The 13,806-nt window shown below is 36.9% G+C and overlaps 1 long non-coding RNA gene and 1 other non-coding gene across 4 annotated transcripts in view; both read left to right on the top strand.

Annotated features, from left to right (window-relative positions):
• Positions 1-13,806, top strand: part of LOC145674359 (uncharacterized) — a 107,199-nt gene that overhangs the window by 5,863 nt on the left and 87,530 nt on the right. The gene's annotated exons all lie outside the window — the stretch shown is intronic.
• On the top strand, positions 5,274-5,345 carry TRNAQ-CUG (transfer RNA glutamine (anticodon CUG)). Its single transcript has one exon. It is a non-coding gene; the product is annotated as a tRNA-Gln (tRNA).

Consider the following 13,806-nt stretch of genomic DNA (forward strand, 5'->3'; position numbering starts at 1 on the left):
TAAGCATACGAAATGCAACCAAATCATACATTTCTACGTGAATCAATGCCTGTTGTTTTATAAAGAAGCCAGGGTTGCTTAAACATATTGACAGAAAGTGGCAAAATTTATCAACTACCAACGTAGCTTCCAACATCAGCTTGGATTTGACTTTGTGTTAATTTTATTGAATGATATCTAGATACCAAATGGACAATTTCGTGTCCAAATGGACAATTTCTCTTGGATGTAAGCCGAGAAGCGGTTTGGATTCCGCTCTAAGCTTATGTGACCCTTTCCAGCATAACCTGTTGTTGCATAATAACACCAAGGCGAAACAAACTAATTTCTGTACATATCTAATATAAATACATAGAGCAAATTATTTAAACAAAAAAAAAAACTTTTTTTTTTTTGGTTTTTGTTTTTGTTTGTTTTTTCAGTAAAAACTATGGTTTTTGCCAACCCTGGATCAGAACCACAAAAGCTCCCGCCGTAAAATGAATCCTGGTCTCCTACGCCAAAGGCGCCTACGCTAACCGCTTAGCCACAAGAAAGCTCTAGTTCGTTATTTGGTATGTATTAACCAAGCTGATATTATCCTGCTACAGAGGTTTTGATATGATTAATGTCGCCACACTCGCGAAAGTTCCATTAGGAATGTTAAGTTTGATGTTGCAATTTTACGTTTCATTTGATGACTAACACATGCACTGTGGGCTATTTAGTAAGATCACATTTTGATAGCTGATATACACAACACAGTTATTTGTTGTGCACAAATTCATTTCATTTATTTTTTTCAAGGATACTCAGACAACATAGAATTTACATTAGGAATATCCCACCATACATAATGTGAACAGAAATTTATTTATTTATTGTAATTTGTGTAGTGCCTTAAAAAGTCTCCATTCAGGTCAAGTTAAGGCACACCACTCACAATATTTGTTGAAAAATTATAATTCTTTTAGTAATTATCCTCATATTGTCCTCCAAAAGATTTCGGCTGGACTACATGACATTACCCCACTAATGAAAGTTCAAGGAGACCACTAGAAGTAATTGTTGAAAAATTGCAATTCTTTTACAATTTGCATATAAATACAGTGTCCAGATGTATGGAATTAAAACTACAGTCTAAGAAACACAAACCTGTGCTAATTGGCCACTAAATAGTATAAACGCTATCTAGCAAAGTCAGGGCACGGTGAAGCTGGTGTGTCCAAAGGGAACACGCGCATCAGCGACAGTGGGTATACATGTAAGTGGCAGTAATGAAAATATGTGGGTTCAATTAGACTTGTAAACATAGAGTACAGCTTTTGTACACTGTAAAATTACTCCTCTGGCTGAAAATACTATCTAATATAGTCATCTTTGTTATGCATTAAACTTATTTTAACCGTTGTAAAGCACTTGAAATACAGTTGTATTAGTATTTAGTTCAGCCGCCTGCAGAAATATGTTCCTTATAAACATCTTTCCATGTAAAATATTGAAAATTGTTATGTGCCTAAACTTGACCAGCATCACGTCTTCTTTTATCAGCAGCTTTCTACTTAAATTACTCATTCACATACGAGATTGCTTATTTCGGTACCTACTGGGAATTACAGGGCCAGAGTGAGAAAAAGCAAGCTAGTGACACAGAGTTAGGGTGCCCGAGACTTAGAGGCGGGATCTGTTTGCTAGGGAAACTTAGGTAACTTGAGGAAATGCGCATAAGGTTTTAAAAGTATGTATGTACAGCATTTCTTCTGTGAAGTGTTTTCTAACAGTAACGCTTAAATTATTTACGTTATTCTTACTTTATAGTTTGAGTTACAAATATGCCATTTGCATATTTGAATAAGTTCCTTATATGTCTTTCTTTATGAAGTGATTGGTTTTATCCGTAGATTTTCCGTTTTCAACGAACTCGAGAAGTTCGTTACTGAATTCTCTATGTTTGCGTGTCTGTTTGTCTGTTATTTGCGATTTTCTCAGTTTTGAGCCCTTCATTCGATAGAACATCAAAAACTATCTGAGAAAGTGGTGGAATTTTTTGCGTCATTCTTACCGTTCCCGACATGTTGGCCAAAAAATGGCCGATTTCCGGAGATTTAAGGAGCCATATCTCGGGAACCATAAGTTATAAAGAGATGATATTGGTGTTGATCAATACCTAAGAGAATGGTGAACATTTTGGTACAAAATAGTAACCGGTGGCTACTGGTTTGAACAGTGGCCACCACTTAATATTGGTACCAAAATATTCACCAACCTCTTAGGTATTGAACAGCACCAACATCATATATCTATGACTTACAGTTCCTGACATATTGACCAACAAATGGTTCCGATTTCGGGAGATTTATGGAGCCATACCTTGGGAACCGTAAGTCACATAGAGATGATATTGGTTTTGATCAATACCTAAGAGGATGGTGAACATTTTTTTTTTTTTTTAAACCAAATAGTAACCGATGGCTACTGGCCACCGTTTCCCAGATTTTGGCCCAAAAAGGTCGAATTCGGGGAAATTTAAGGAGCCATATCTAAGTCGTAGAGAGAGAATATTTTGCGATTTTTTGCGAGAAACAGACGAAGGTACGGGTACAAAGATTTATATGTAGGAACAATCACAGTTATCCGTCCCGCTTCATCTCTCCATTATTTTTAAGTTCGTTCTGTCAATACTCTTGGAGCATTCTCAACTGGTTATGCTTTGATATTCTCAGTGTGCACCGAATATTATTTCCGAATAGCAGGGCACAAAATTGCAAATTATACAATTGATATATTACCTCTTAAAACAGACTGATATCTATAGTTTATTCAAGGAACGTTCAGTACCTAATGTAAACAGATGCACGTGGTAATTGTTTCACTTTATTGGTTAACCCTTAACGGTTCACTATCTTTTCTGTCTGTTTCCGGCACTGCTTGCAAAACAATATATCTACAGACTACCTTCCGCGTAAAATTTACCAGAGTTGTCACCAGGAGGTAATAGCTTCTCTGGATCGCGGAAAGTATGTACACAAATAACCACAAGGAACAATACCTAAAAATAATAGTCTTCAAACGCAATAGGCAAAATCAAAAAATGTGTAGCCAAATGGTTACGAAAACTCGTTAAGGGTTAAAGAGCCTTGGAACATCCATGCGGCAGAAGAAAATAGTCCATTGTCAAATAAGCTGTTTTTCAATGTTTTTGTTGTTTGTAACGCTTATTAACAGAAATGCAATTTCCTTACAGTTATATAACAGAAACAACACGGTGTCTAGGAACAAAATTGAATTAATGCAATAAAAGAGAATACGCATGCGCAGAAAGTGGCTTTGACCCACCTTACGCGCGAATCATGGTTTACAGTATGGCTGCGTGCGAGGAATATGTAAAACACCGCCAGGGTGCAAGCACGTGCTTCTCGAAAGAAGCGCTGACCGATAGCCAATCATCCGATGACTAGCGGAGTAATATCATTCTGCAATGTTTACATCAGGATCAGAAGGTTCGTTGAATGAACTTTAAATACAGTTTTTCTGAGGACAGGATAACTCCAGATTTACTGAGAGATGGAAATAACATAACCACCATTAACAGATAATCTTCTATAAAGAAAGCACACAGGGTACATACTCGAAGGAGCTACCAGGGTCATCGTTATATCAGTGATAGAACGTTCGCTTCTGTGCATGCGGTCCCTGCTTCGATCCCAACCCACGTCAAGTAGGCTTTGTGTCGGATGCATAAGTTTTTTCGATGTTCCGTCGTTTTTTTTTTTTTTTTTCTATTTTCTTCATTGAACCATTTTATTAATTCTCATCATCACTGGCTCCTATAGCCTACAACACGAGCGGATCCACGGTTCGATTCCGGTGAGAACACGCTTTTCAAGCCAGCCATTTTAAGTGAAGTTTTCCTCATTCATACCAACAAATTCCGGGATGGTATCTAACATAAAGGTCCCATTCCGCTTCCTCCATTTCCCATTCCTTTCTACTTTCCCCACTTCCAAGGGTAGTGTGATCGCCGAGGTACGTCATCCCTCATGATCAGTGCCGGATTTGCGTATACGCTGAACAAGCTATAGCTTAGGGCTCCACTCGCTTGGGGGCCCCAAAGATTTTAAGAAAAAAAAATGATTGTAATGTAATTTCCAAATAACAAGTAAAAACATATAAGATAAAACACACATACAACAATAGTGTTTTATATTGTTATGTATTAGACTTATATGAAGCAAGTAATAGAGTTCTATTTCTCAGTCCCACTTGTAATGAGCCCCTGTTGTCTAGCCCCGCTTATAGTGGATCCCCCGTTTTCCAGCCCTGCTTGTAATGGGTGCTTGTTTCCATTTAGATATCCATCAGGTTCATAAATTAGCTTATAGCATAAATTCAAACCTAAAATACAATGACATTTTGTCGCTGAAAAAGAAAGTTTGACGTATAAAGGGCCCCTTTCAATAGCTTAGGGTCCCATCAAACCTAAATCCGACACTGCTCACGGCATAATGGTGAAGGATCAGAAATGTAATTCCTGGCCTACAAGGCATAATGTTGGGACGTGAAACGAAGATTATATTTCGAAAAGCTTCTTTCTTGAGCTTAGTTCTTAATATCTTCAAATTGTGCTCGGCGTTGTGACTTTTACAGTACTTGCTTGCCTTCACTCACTCAAGCTTCGATGCGTAAGGAAAGCCAATTGGAATACATTCTTGTGGCTTAGGTGAGGATTGTTTTAACAAAAGCATATATACCCGCTGTTTCTGAACTTCATGTATATCAGTTTCTTATTCCAGTACATAGTCAGTTGAGACGTATGGCAACAGACCAGCCTAAATGATACGAATAAACTTGCAAAAGTTACGTCACTAGATGTTATGGCTTACATATAGGATGAGTGCGAACCGTAGATGGAGGTCGGTGTCTGTGGATATTGATGCTTTAGCGGTGATGGGTATGCGCAGAAACAAATGAATGTTTTTATGCTAATGTTTTTTTATTTGATTCCCATCTTCCTTTTATTTCCTCGTCATTTTAAAACTTTTGTGTATAACTTTTGCGCTGAGTTCACCTTATTGTGCCTCAGGTGCTACACCGTTCTAATTTTGATTTAAAGTGATATACACTGTTATGTATAGCAGACTTCATTCTATATTTTAGCGCAAAACGTTGCTTTTACAAATATTTTAAAGTAAGTCTGCGTATATTTTGATTTTTCGACTTCCTGTCTGCGTTTGCATTATACGGCTGTTCTGTTGGTAGTGGACGATTTGACGTTTACTTATACAGTAGTCGGAGCCGCGGTGGCTCAGTGGTAGAGCGTTCACCTCTGGTGCATGGGGCCCCTGGTTCGATCCCAGCTCGCGGCAAGTGAACTTTGTGGTCGACAAACTCCGTTCTCGGGGTTCTCCCGTTTCCTCCCACTTTCTTCATTCCACAATTTCATTGATTTCTCATCACCACCGTCTCCTTTAGCGTAACAGGCGTAAACGTGATACCTAAAACTTAAAGATTTCATTTCATTTTTCCTTCAGCCTAACTGGCGTAAACGTGAGACGTAAAACTTAGAGATTACATTTCGTTTTATATATATATATATATATATATATATATACAGTAATGCTTCCTTAGTTGGTTTCCAGTATTGTCGCTTACTCAGTTGTGTGCAGAAAATAACATTGTTTTTTGTAACATTATCTTCTCTGTAGTTATTCGCTGTCTGTAGAAAACTCAGTTATTCAAAGTGAAAACTGCACTACTGGAATAGAAATCAAAACTTGATCTTTATCTTATCAGCTAGTGCAGAAAGCACTACGTTAATAGTTGGCATACCGGCATGGTAACCTGGAGAACCGGGCTCGATCTCACTTCAGTCGTGCACTTTTCAATCCTTGGTTTTTGTTGCTAACGTAAATTTATTCTACGTAATGAGCCTTCCTTTGGTGCTCATTAGGGATCGTAGCATGCTAAAGTACACTAATGAATACATGTACCAGTAACGAAGTCTGTGATTACCGGCATAATGTCGGCAATGTTTATCCGTGTTTAACGCCGCATAAAATGGTTGATTTAGAACAAGCTTCGATTTGGTATGTTTTTTAAATGTAATCCATACAAACATACGTATATTGTGTCTGTATGATATATCGGATACTCTGACTGAAGACAGACCTCATAGTTGAAAGATAACACTGACCCTGTACACACTTGGTTCAAGTGACAATGATGTCCTTATAGTTTGACAAGCTGTGTCAGTCTGTTGGTCAGACAGTTCTTCTTGTATTCTGTTGTTGGTCGTTCTCTAGTGACTGTTCTAGTGACTTGAGTGTTCTAGCTCTAGTGACTTGAGCCTCTCTGTTGAGTGTTAACATATACTAACTAGTACGTTGGATGAAGTAGTCGTTTGTCAGACCGAAGTGTGGATTTGCCCTAAGGTCCTTCTAAATCCTAATGTTTTACTGTCTACGTCTTGCAACTTCAATACATGTTCTCTGTTATGAATTTCTAAATAGAGGTTCGTATATAAAAACTGTTAGAATGTTCGTTCTTCGCATAGGCAGAATAAAGTTCATGAAAAACATATGAAATATTTGCATACGACATTTTTATGGTTTGAATTGTTGGGGCCACGCCGTGGCTCAGCGTTCACCTCTGGCGCATGGGGTTCCTAGTTTGATCCCAGCTTCCAACAAGAAGACTTTATTGCGAACTGACACCGTGTACTTTGGTTTTCTAGTGGTCTTTCGTTTCCTTTACCCAACACAACAGAAACGTGAAGAAGCTTAAATATTTAATTTCATTTCAAAATACTTGTCAATGCAAAGTTCAATCTCACTGACATTACACTCACAAGTGCTCCCTAAAGTGCACCTGAAAACTTTTCACACCGTCAAGGTAGAAAATGAAATTAAATCTTTGAGTTTTACGTCCGACGATTATGCCAGTTAGGCTAAAGGAAACGATAATTATGAGAAATAAATGAAATGATGGAATGAACAAAGTGGGAGGAAACAGGAGTACCCGTAGGAAGCTCACGCACACGGTGTTTGTCCAGCACAAAGTTCACTTGGCGTGAGCTGAGATTGAACCCGAGACTCCACCGCGGCTCCCACCGTCAAGGTGGAGTCTAAACGTTTTCTCGCATCTTGAAGCAGTGGATTCACTCCAACCCATAGAAATCGTTAGGCAAATTTGTAGTCAATCCCTATCTCCCCGAAAGATATATTTCGAGAGGCGCCTATAAATGTATATTGTCAAAGTTTGTACTAACCTAAATTGTTTTCTTATACCCGATATTGAAAGATTTTTGTCCGTTATTTGGAAATTGTTACTCAAAATTTATATTCCCAAATTGAATTTTCCGAAAGTATGCTTTAAATCTTTTTAAAAAATGAGATTAGAAAGATAAGTGTCGATATTTAGCCAAATCGTCTTGATAAGATATTCATATTGTGTATTTCAAAATATATATAGTATACAGATTTTAATGGCTATATGCTGAACGTTTCGAAACAAACTCATAATTATTATGTAAAACATTTCAATGAGCCTAGTAGAAGGAGTAGAATTACTCGAAACCCCATCTTTGAAATTGTCAACTTCTAGACCAAGAATAGGTTTATACCCCCTGTCCGCCCTCTTTGATCTTGAATTTCAGAAATTTCTTTTATCCGTAGTCTAGAGGCTGAGGAAAACATTTTAAAGAAATTTTAATTACCTACGCCCAACTGTTTTGAAGGTCTACTCAGCAGCGAAAAACAGTGCAAGCCCGTTTTCTCCTCTTAGGTTCACATTTCGTAAAACTTCATCTTACCCACAGTCTAGAATTCAATGACCAAATTTGTACAGAATTTTTCAAATTCTATGCCGAAGAGTTCCAGATATCTGGTAAAAAAGAAAAGAAAAAAAAAAGGTCCATTTCAAGACTCTGTACCTGATAGTTTGGATATCTTGCGAACGAAACAAGAAAAATTAACGCCTTCTTGCTCTCCCTTAGCCTCCTCGGTCCCAGCAATTTTTTTTGGGTAAAAATGTTATGTTCTAATATTATAGTTACCTTTGGTTGTATATCCTGTTAGCCAATTTTCAGTTGTTCTTTCTTATATCTTTGTCACTTGTCCGCTGAGTGCATGTCGCCTATAGGCAACACGGGGACTCAGTGTATACATCATGTATAACTCACATGTCGCCTATTGGCGACACGGGGTCCGAGGAGGTTAGGGGCTGCATGTCAAAAAGTGCTGTCTTTCTACGCCTAATAGTTTCGGAGATCTGACGAACAGGGGAAAAAAAGCCATCTTATTCTCCCTTAGAGACAACATTTCAAAAAAAAAAAAAAAAAAAAAAAAATGTGTACAACCTAGAATCTAAAAAGAACATTTATACAAAATTTGAAGGTTCTAAGTCTTAACAGTTTCGGAGATCTGTTAATGAGTAAATGAATAGTGAGTCAGTGGATTTACTCTTTTACTTGTAGGCCCGAGTCGGCACGCGCGCTCACCCCGAGCCCGTGCAGACCTCTAGTGTGTGTGTGTGTGAGAGAGAGAGAGAGAGAGAGAGTGAATGAGTGAGTGAAATGTTTAGCTTGTATCACAAACATTTGACATTAATTTCTCAAGTACAATGTCGTGCTTTTAAAATTCAGGTTACGGAAGCTTGGATTATGGAAAATTAGAATATCTACATACACATTTAAGTAATATATATATATTCTTTACATAAAGGTGCAGTATCAGCGTCTGTCTCATCCACACATGATACATAAAGTTAGAATATTACGAATTCTAGAACAACTTTCCCGACAAACACTTAATTTTTTATACAATAATAATAATAACGAAATTGAGATTAATAATTTATTTACCTTTAAAATAAATATGTTTCTCGATTCTGACTGCTTAATTTTACCTGCTATTTCTTCCAAATTCTTGTGCTCATATCGTACGTTGCACCGTTATTGCATCCATTTATCCTGTTTATGTGGTATCGCACATAAGGATCTATGTAGTAGCCTACTATAAATGATGTTTTGTATCTGCTTGCAAGTGATTTAAATTAGCATACTTCTTGAATAGGAACAGGTTTTGTAACTTTTAGGAGCAATGTTGATTATCCTGTGTGTTCATCGCAGAATAGATTCTTCAGCATTAACCCTTAACTTTCGACGCCCGAACGCCCAGTATGCTTCGCGGTACGACGGAATATTTAAATGATTTTTAATAGTCTGCAGTATATGAAACAAAAGTGTATGACATCACTTCTATTTTTGCACAAAGACATGAAGTAAAAAGTATTTTGTTGTCCAGGGTCTCTACTATAATTTTTGGCGGCATTTATGATACTTTGTGCAAATTCAGTGGGGCCGGGGGAGACCTCCAAACCAACCTGTTTTTGATTCGTTTTGTAGACAGTTGTCACTGGAAATGTACCTACTACCTTCCCAATGCAAAATTAGTTTGTTTCAGGTCGAAATATGAAATAGTATTGTTACTATATTTTTTTTCTGACACCTTGCAAATTGACTACCCACCAACAAAGGCAGTTCAACGAAGGGAAGTCATGTGATTTCCGCATGTAAAAGATCAGTTTGGTCTTTCTCACACACACGCACACACAAACAAAAATATAGAACAGAGGTTCAGGGTTTTGTGTATTAAGAGATCCCGAAAAAAAAAAAAAAAAAAGGAAAGGTTAGAGAGGAGGAAACACAAGCTTCTTTGTGTTCCTCTATTGCACCCACGCTAAAAACAAATTCGGCGCTGAATTCATATTGTTTAGTCTACACGACACAGAAACAGCCCCCATCCCCCGCCCACTACCGTTGAGTGTCCGAATCTTATCACGGCTTTCTCTTCTGCTTCCTGCACGTGTGTCTGCTGAAATCAGAGACACAAAAAAGCAAAACGCACATGATAAAATTTCTTTCTGCCTTTTAATTATTAGAAAACAACAACAAACCTTGCTTATGTTAATTATATGGAGCCTAAAATAGATATATGAGGGTTATCTTGTAGGGGTGAGTGTTTCGAAGCATGAAGAAATTTTTTTCTGCGTAACTAACTAACACAAGAGGTTCCCAAACGAAGAAACACGAGTATGAAGGACCTACGTGGCGACGCGTAATATCACGTCAACTGTACCGAATTATTTACATTTTTTGCGTGATATGACACTCGCCGGTTTTTAAGTGTTAATAAAACAAAATTGACCAAAGTACCAAACAAATACATGTTAACAATACTTGTGTAAGGCGATGTTGCCGAAACACTTAATTACACAAGTATTATTAACATACAGGGCCAGCCCTAGACAATTTATCGCCCCGTGCAATGGCATCATTTTCCACTCCCCCTTTCTCCAGAAAGAACAAATCTTAAAAGCCAAGATTTTAAGTATGCTACCCCATTATGAACAACGAAGGGGAGGGGAAGTGTACTCGCAGCTAGAAATGCATATACACTACAAATACAATCTTAGTGGGTCTATTTTTTTCTTTAAATATTAATCTATTATGTTAGTGAGAGATAAAGCAAACACACCTACAGAGGAAAGATGGTTATACTTTTTATAGAATTCAATATCGAGCTTCAGTCTCAATATATCAGTTTGCAATTCTAGTGCAACTAGCTCTTTTATCTTCATTTTTCTTTTACATCTGTTGATTTTTTATAAATTCCACCTTCAATGATAAGGAACTTGTTTATCACAAAGACAAGACTAGTTTTCATATCGAAATTGTGATAACTAACTAAATGTAACAGAAGTTCGCTACTGTTTGAGAATTGGGTTCTTATATTTGACAACAATCAACCAATCCATGTTGGGATTTGTTTGACCATTGGCTTTAGCAATGTCCATGTGACCTTAAACTAATGCGACCTAAACATAAAATAATGTGCCTTATCCAAATATCCATGTTTCAGAATCCTAAGGTAGTCACGCCAAATATTTTTATAGAGGGATTTAGGCTACGGGCATATAATTTGAAGTACTCACCAACTACCTCTATAAAAATTGTTGCAGAAGTACCGCAGGATTTTGAAACATAGATATTTCGATAGGGCACATACTAGTTCCTAAGTGAAGCCTTGACCCGAGCCCGACTACGGTAGGTCCAATAGTTTTGAAGCTATGAACCTTTAAAGTTCATATTTTCGGTAGCCTGTAGCTCCGAAAGGAAGCATTTGTTCACCCAGGTTGGTCTATACTTTTTGTCTTATCTTGATGTCAGGAATCACCTCTTAAATGTTATCGGTGTTGTTTTGAAACACCCTGTATAAAATGAACGTCAGTATGTTTGTGACTTCTTACCTCTTGAACCACTCGACCGATCTCGATCAAATTTTCAACATAGATGAGATTTGGACCTGGGATGGTTTTTATCATTTCACTTTGACGGTACAACTAAGGGGAAGGGGAGAAATTTAAAAATGATCAAAAATGGCTGGTATTAGTGTCGAATCCATAGTTTTTGGAGTCGCTGAGACGAACAGTGACACTTCCGATGCCGTTTAAATCCAAATTGCCCTTTATGTCCGAAATGAAACGTATTTTCCGCGTGTGAATGACGGGCAATCTACTAGTTACTTATGCACATTTGTAGTCTTGTTAAGAATAATAACAAATTCCATATTCACCTTTTGATTCATGGCAGTCAATCCCTGTGGTTTGTTCATTTATGAGAATTTGCTTTTTTTTTTCAGTATGGGAATTTTTTGCACTTTTTAAATTTACTTTAGAAAAATATGTATTACTTCCGAGGTTAATGATATAATTCCAAATTTTATCTAAAGTTCCTTACTCTAGATTTAATTCTGATTCCCTCCTTCTGATAAATTACAATTCATACGTCGAATTTTATATTTGTGAAGATGTCTTATGAAGCATTAACTTTGGGCTTTGGCCACCTCATTAATTTTGGGCTTAGAGGTGGCCAAATGTTCAAATAATGTCCTGAAATCCCAAGAACTTTATGACTAAAGACCGGAAGTTTAGGCACTAAAAACCTGGAAAATAGGCACTTAAAATTTAAAAAATAGGCAGTAAAATAGGCACTTAAATGTAACTCGAAATAATAAAGATAAATATTCAATACCATTAAAAAATAGATTCAAGTCATAGATAATGTTCAAAGAATATAGAAATATACTTGTTTGTTAAAGAATATCTTCTTTTACTGTATATACAAAAACGAGGCATGTTATGCATTCCACATACTGGGTGAACCTGAAAGATGTGCACATACTTCGGGAGGTGATTCGTGACATGAAAAGAAGACAAAACGTGCTGTTGCATGTTGTCGAGTTCTGCGTCGTGTTCAAGTGACAGGGGTGCCAACTTGGAATCGACAATCGAATCCTGACAATTGGAACGGGACATAAAGGTGCGCACATACTTCAGGAGATGATTCGTGACATTCAAGAGGACTTTTGTCTTCTTTTCATGTCACGAATCACCTCCCGAAGTATGTGCACATCTTTGAAGTTCATCTTGTATAGCTATACGTATATTGCAACGTACCACATGCTTGTGTTTACAAACACATAATATACGTAAAAATGTGTGTATTATGTTTCATAAATTATATATTTTCCCAATGAAGGCTTATTTTGAAGAAAATGCATAGAATAGGCAATATTAGGCACTAAAGCAATTATTTAGGCAGTAAAGGTCGAAATAGGCAAAATAAAATTGCCTTAAATCGAAACTATAACCCCCCATATAAACTTTAAAACGTTATTTTTGATCATATCTTTAATATTAAAGAATAGGCATTTTGCCTAACATCCGGTCTCTATTTATGACCCTTCGAGTTTCTTTGTGTTTGTTAGTCCTCGTAGTCACATTTCTTTTTGTCATTGCGATAAAAGTTTGTTTACAATTACATATTGCCAACTATGTCCCAGGAGCACTAAAATTGTTCACATGGTGACTTTTAAACCTGTGAAATTATTTTCTAATTTCTTAGGTAGTTTGATCGCAACAATTCTTTATTATTCTTAACAAGGTTACAAGATAAATGTGCATTTTATAATTGGTCAGTGAAGTTTGTAGGAGTTTTGTAGTGAAGTTTTAGAAGTACATTCAGCGGAATATTGATAAATAAAAGACCAAATAACCAGCGTGTGTATCACTTCGCCATTTAACCTTCATAAGGTGAGACAACCGATGAGCTTGCAGCACCTAAAGCAATTAAACATTTTCTCAAAGTACGTAAAAAATTTTCACTTTTCTTACAGTGTGTTGGAACTAATTAAAAAGATTGAAGAAAATGAAAATGAAATGAAATCTTTGAGTTTTACGTCCCACGGTTATGCCGGTTTGGCTAAAGGAGACGGTGATGATGAGAGAATGAAGGAAATAGTGGAATGAAGAAAGTGGGAGGAAACGGGAGAACCCCGAGGAAACCCACGCACATGATGTTTGTCCAACAAAAAGCTCACTTGGCGTGAACTGGGATCGAACCTGAACCCCATTCACCAGAGACGAACGGTCGACCACTGAGCCACTGCATTCCCCAATGAAAAAAGATCAATTGCTCTCTGATGAAAGTAACTGAAGATATAGCTAAAGGAAAACATGGAGAGTAAGAAGAAAATTATAGTTCATATATGTTATTAAATATAAAATCATTCATATTTCATCGCTAAGAGATTAGTAAGTCATTAGAAATGAAAGTCCTTCTTTGTGAAAATTTACTTCTGTCAATGAGGCAGCATGCTAATACTAATAATAATAACTTGTTATTATAGTAGACTCATTATTAGAGCTAGTAAGTGTTGCACTTTAAAAAAAAAAAAATACCCAAATTATCTTGTCTTGCAAATTAAA

Source organism: Thermobia domestica, chromosome 17 (assembly GCF_964235325.1).
Source record: "Thermobia domestica chromosome 17, izTheDome1.hap1.1, whole genome shotgun sequence".
Classification (NCBI taxonomy): Eukaryota; Metazoa; Arthropoda; class Insecta; order Zygentoma; family Lepismatidae; genus Thermobia; species Thermobia domestica.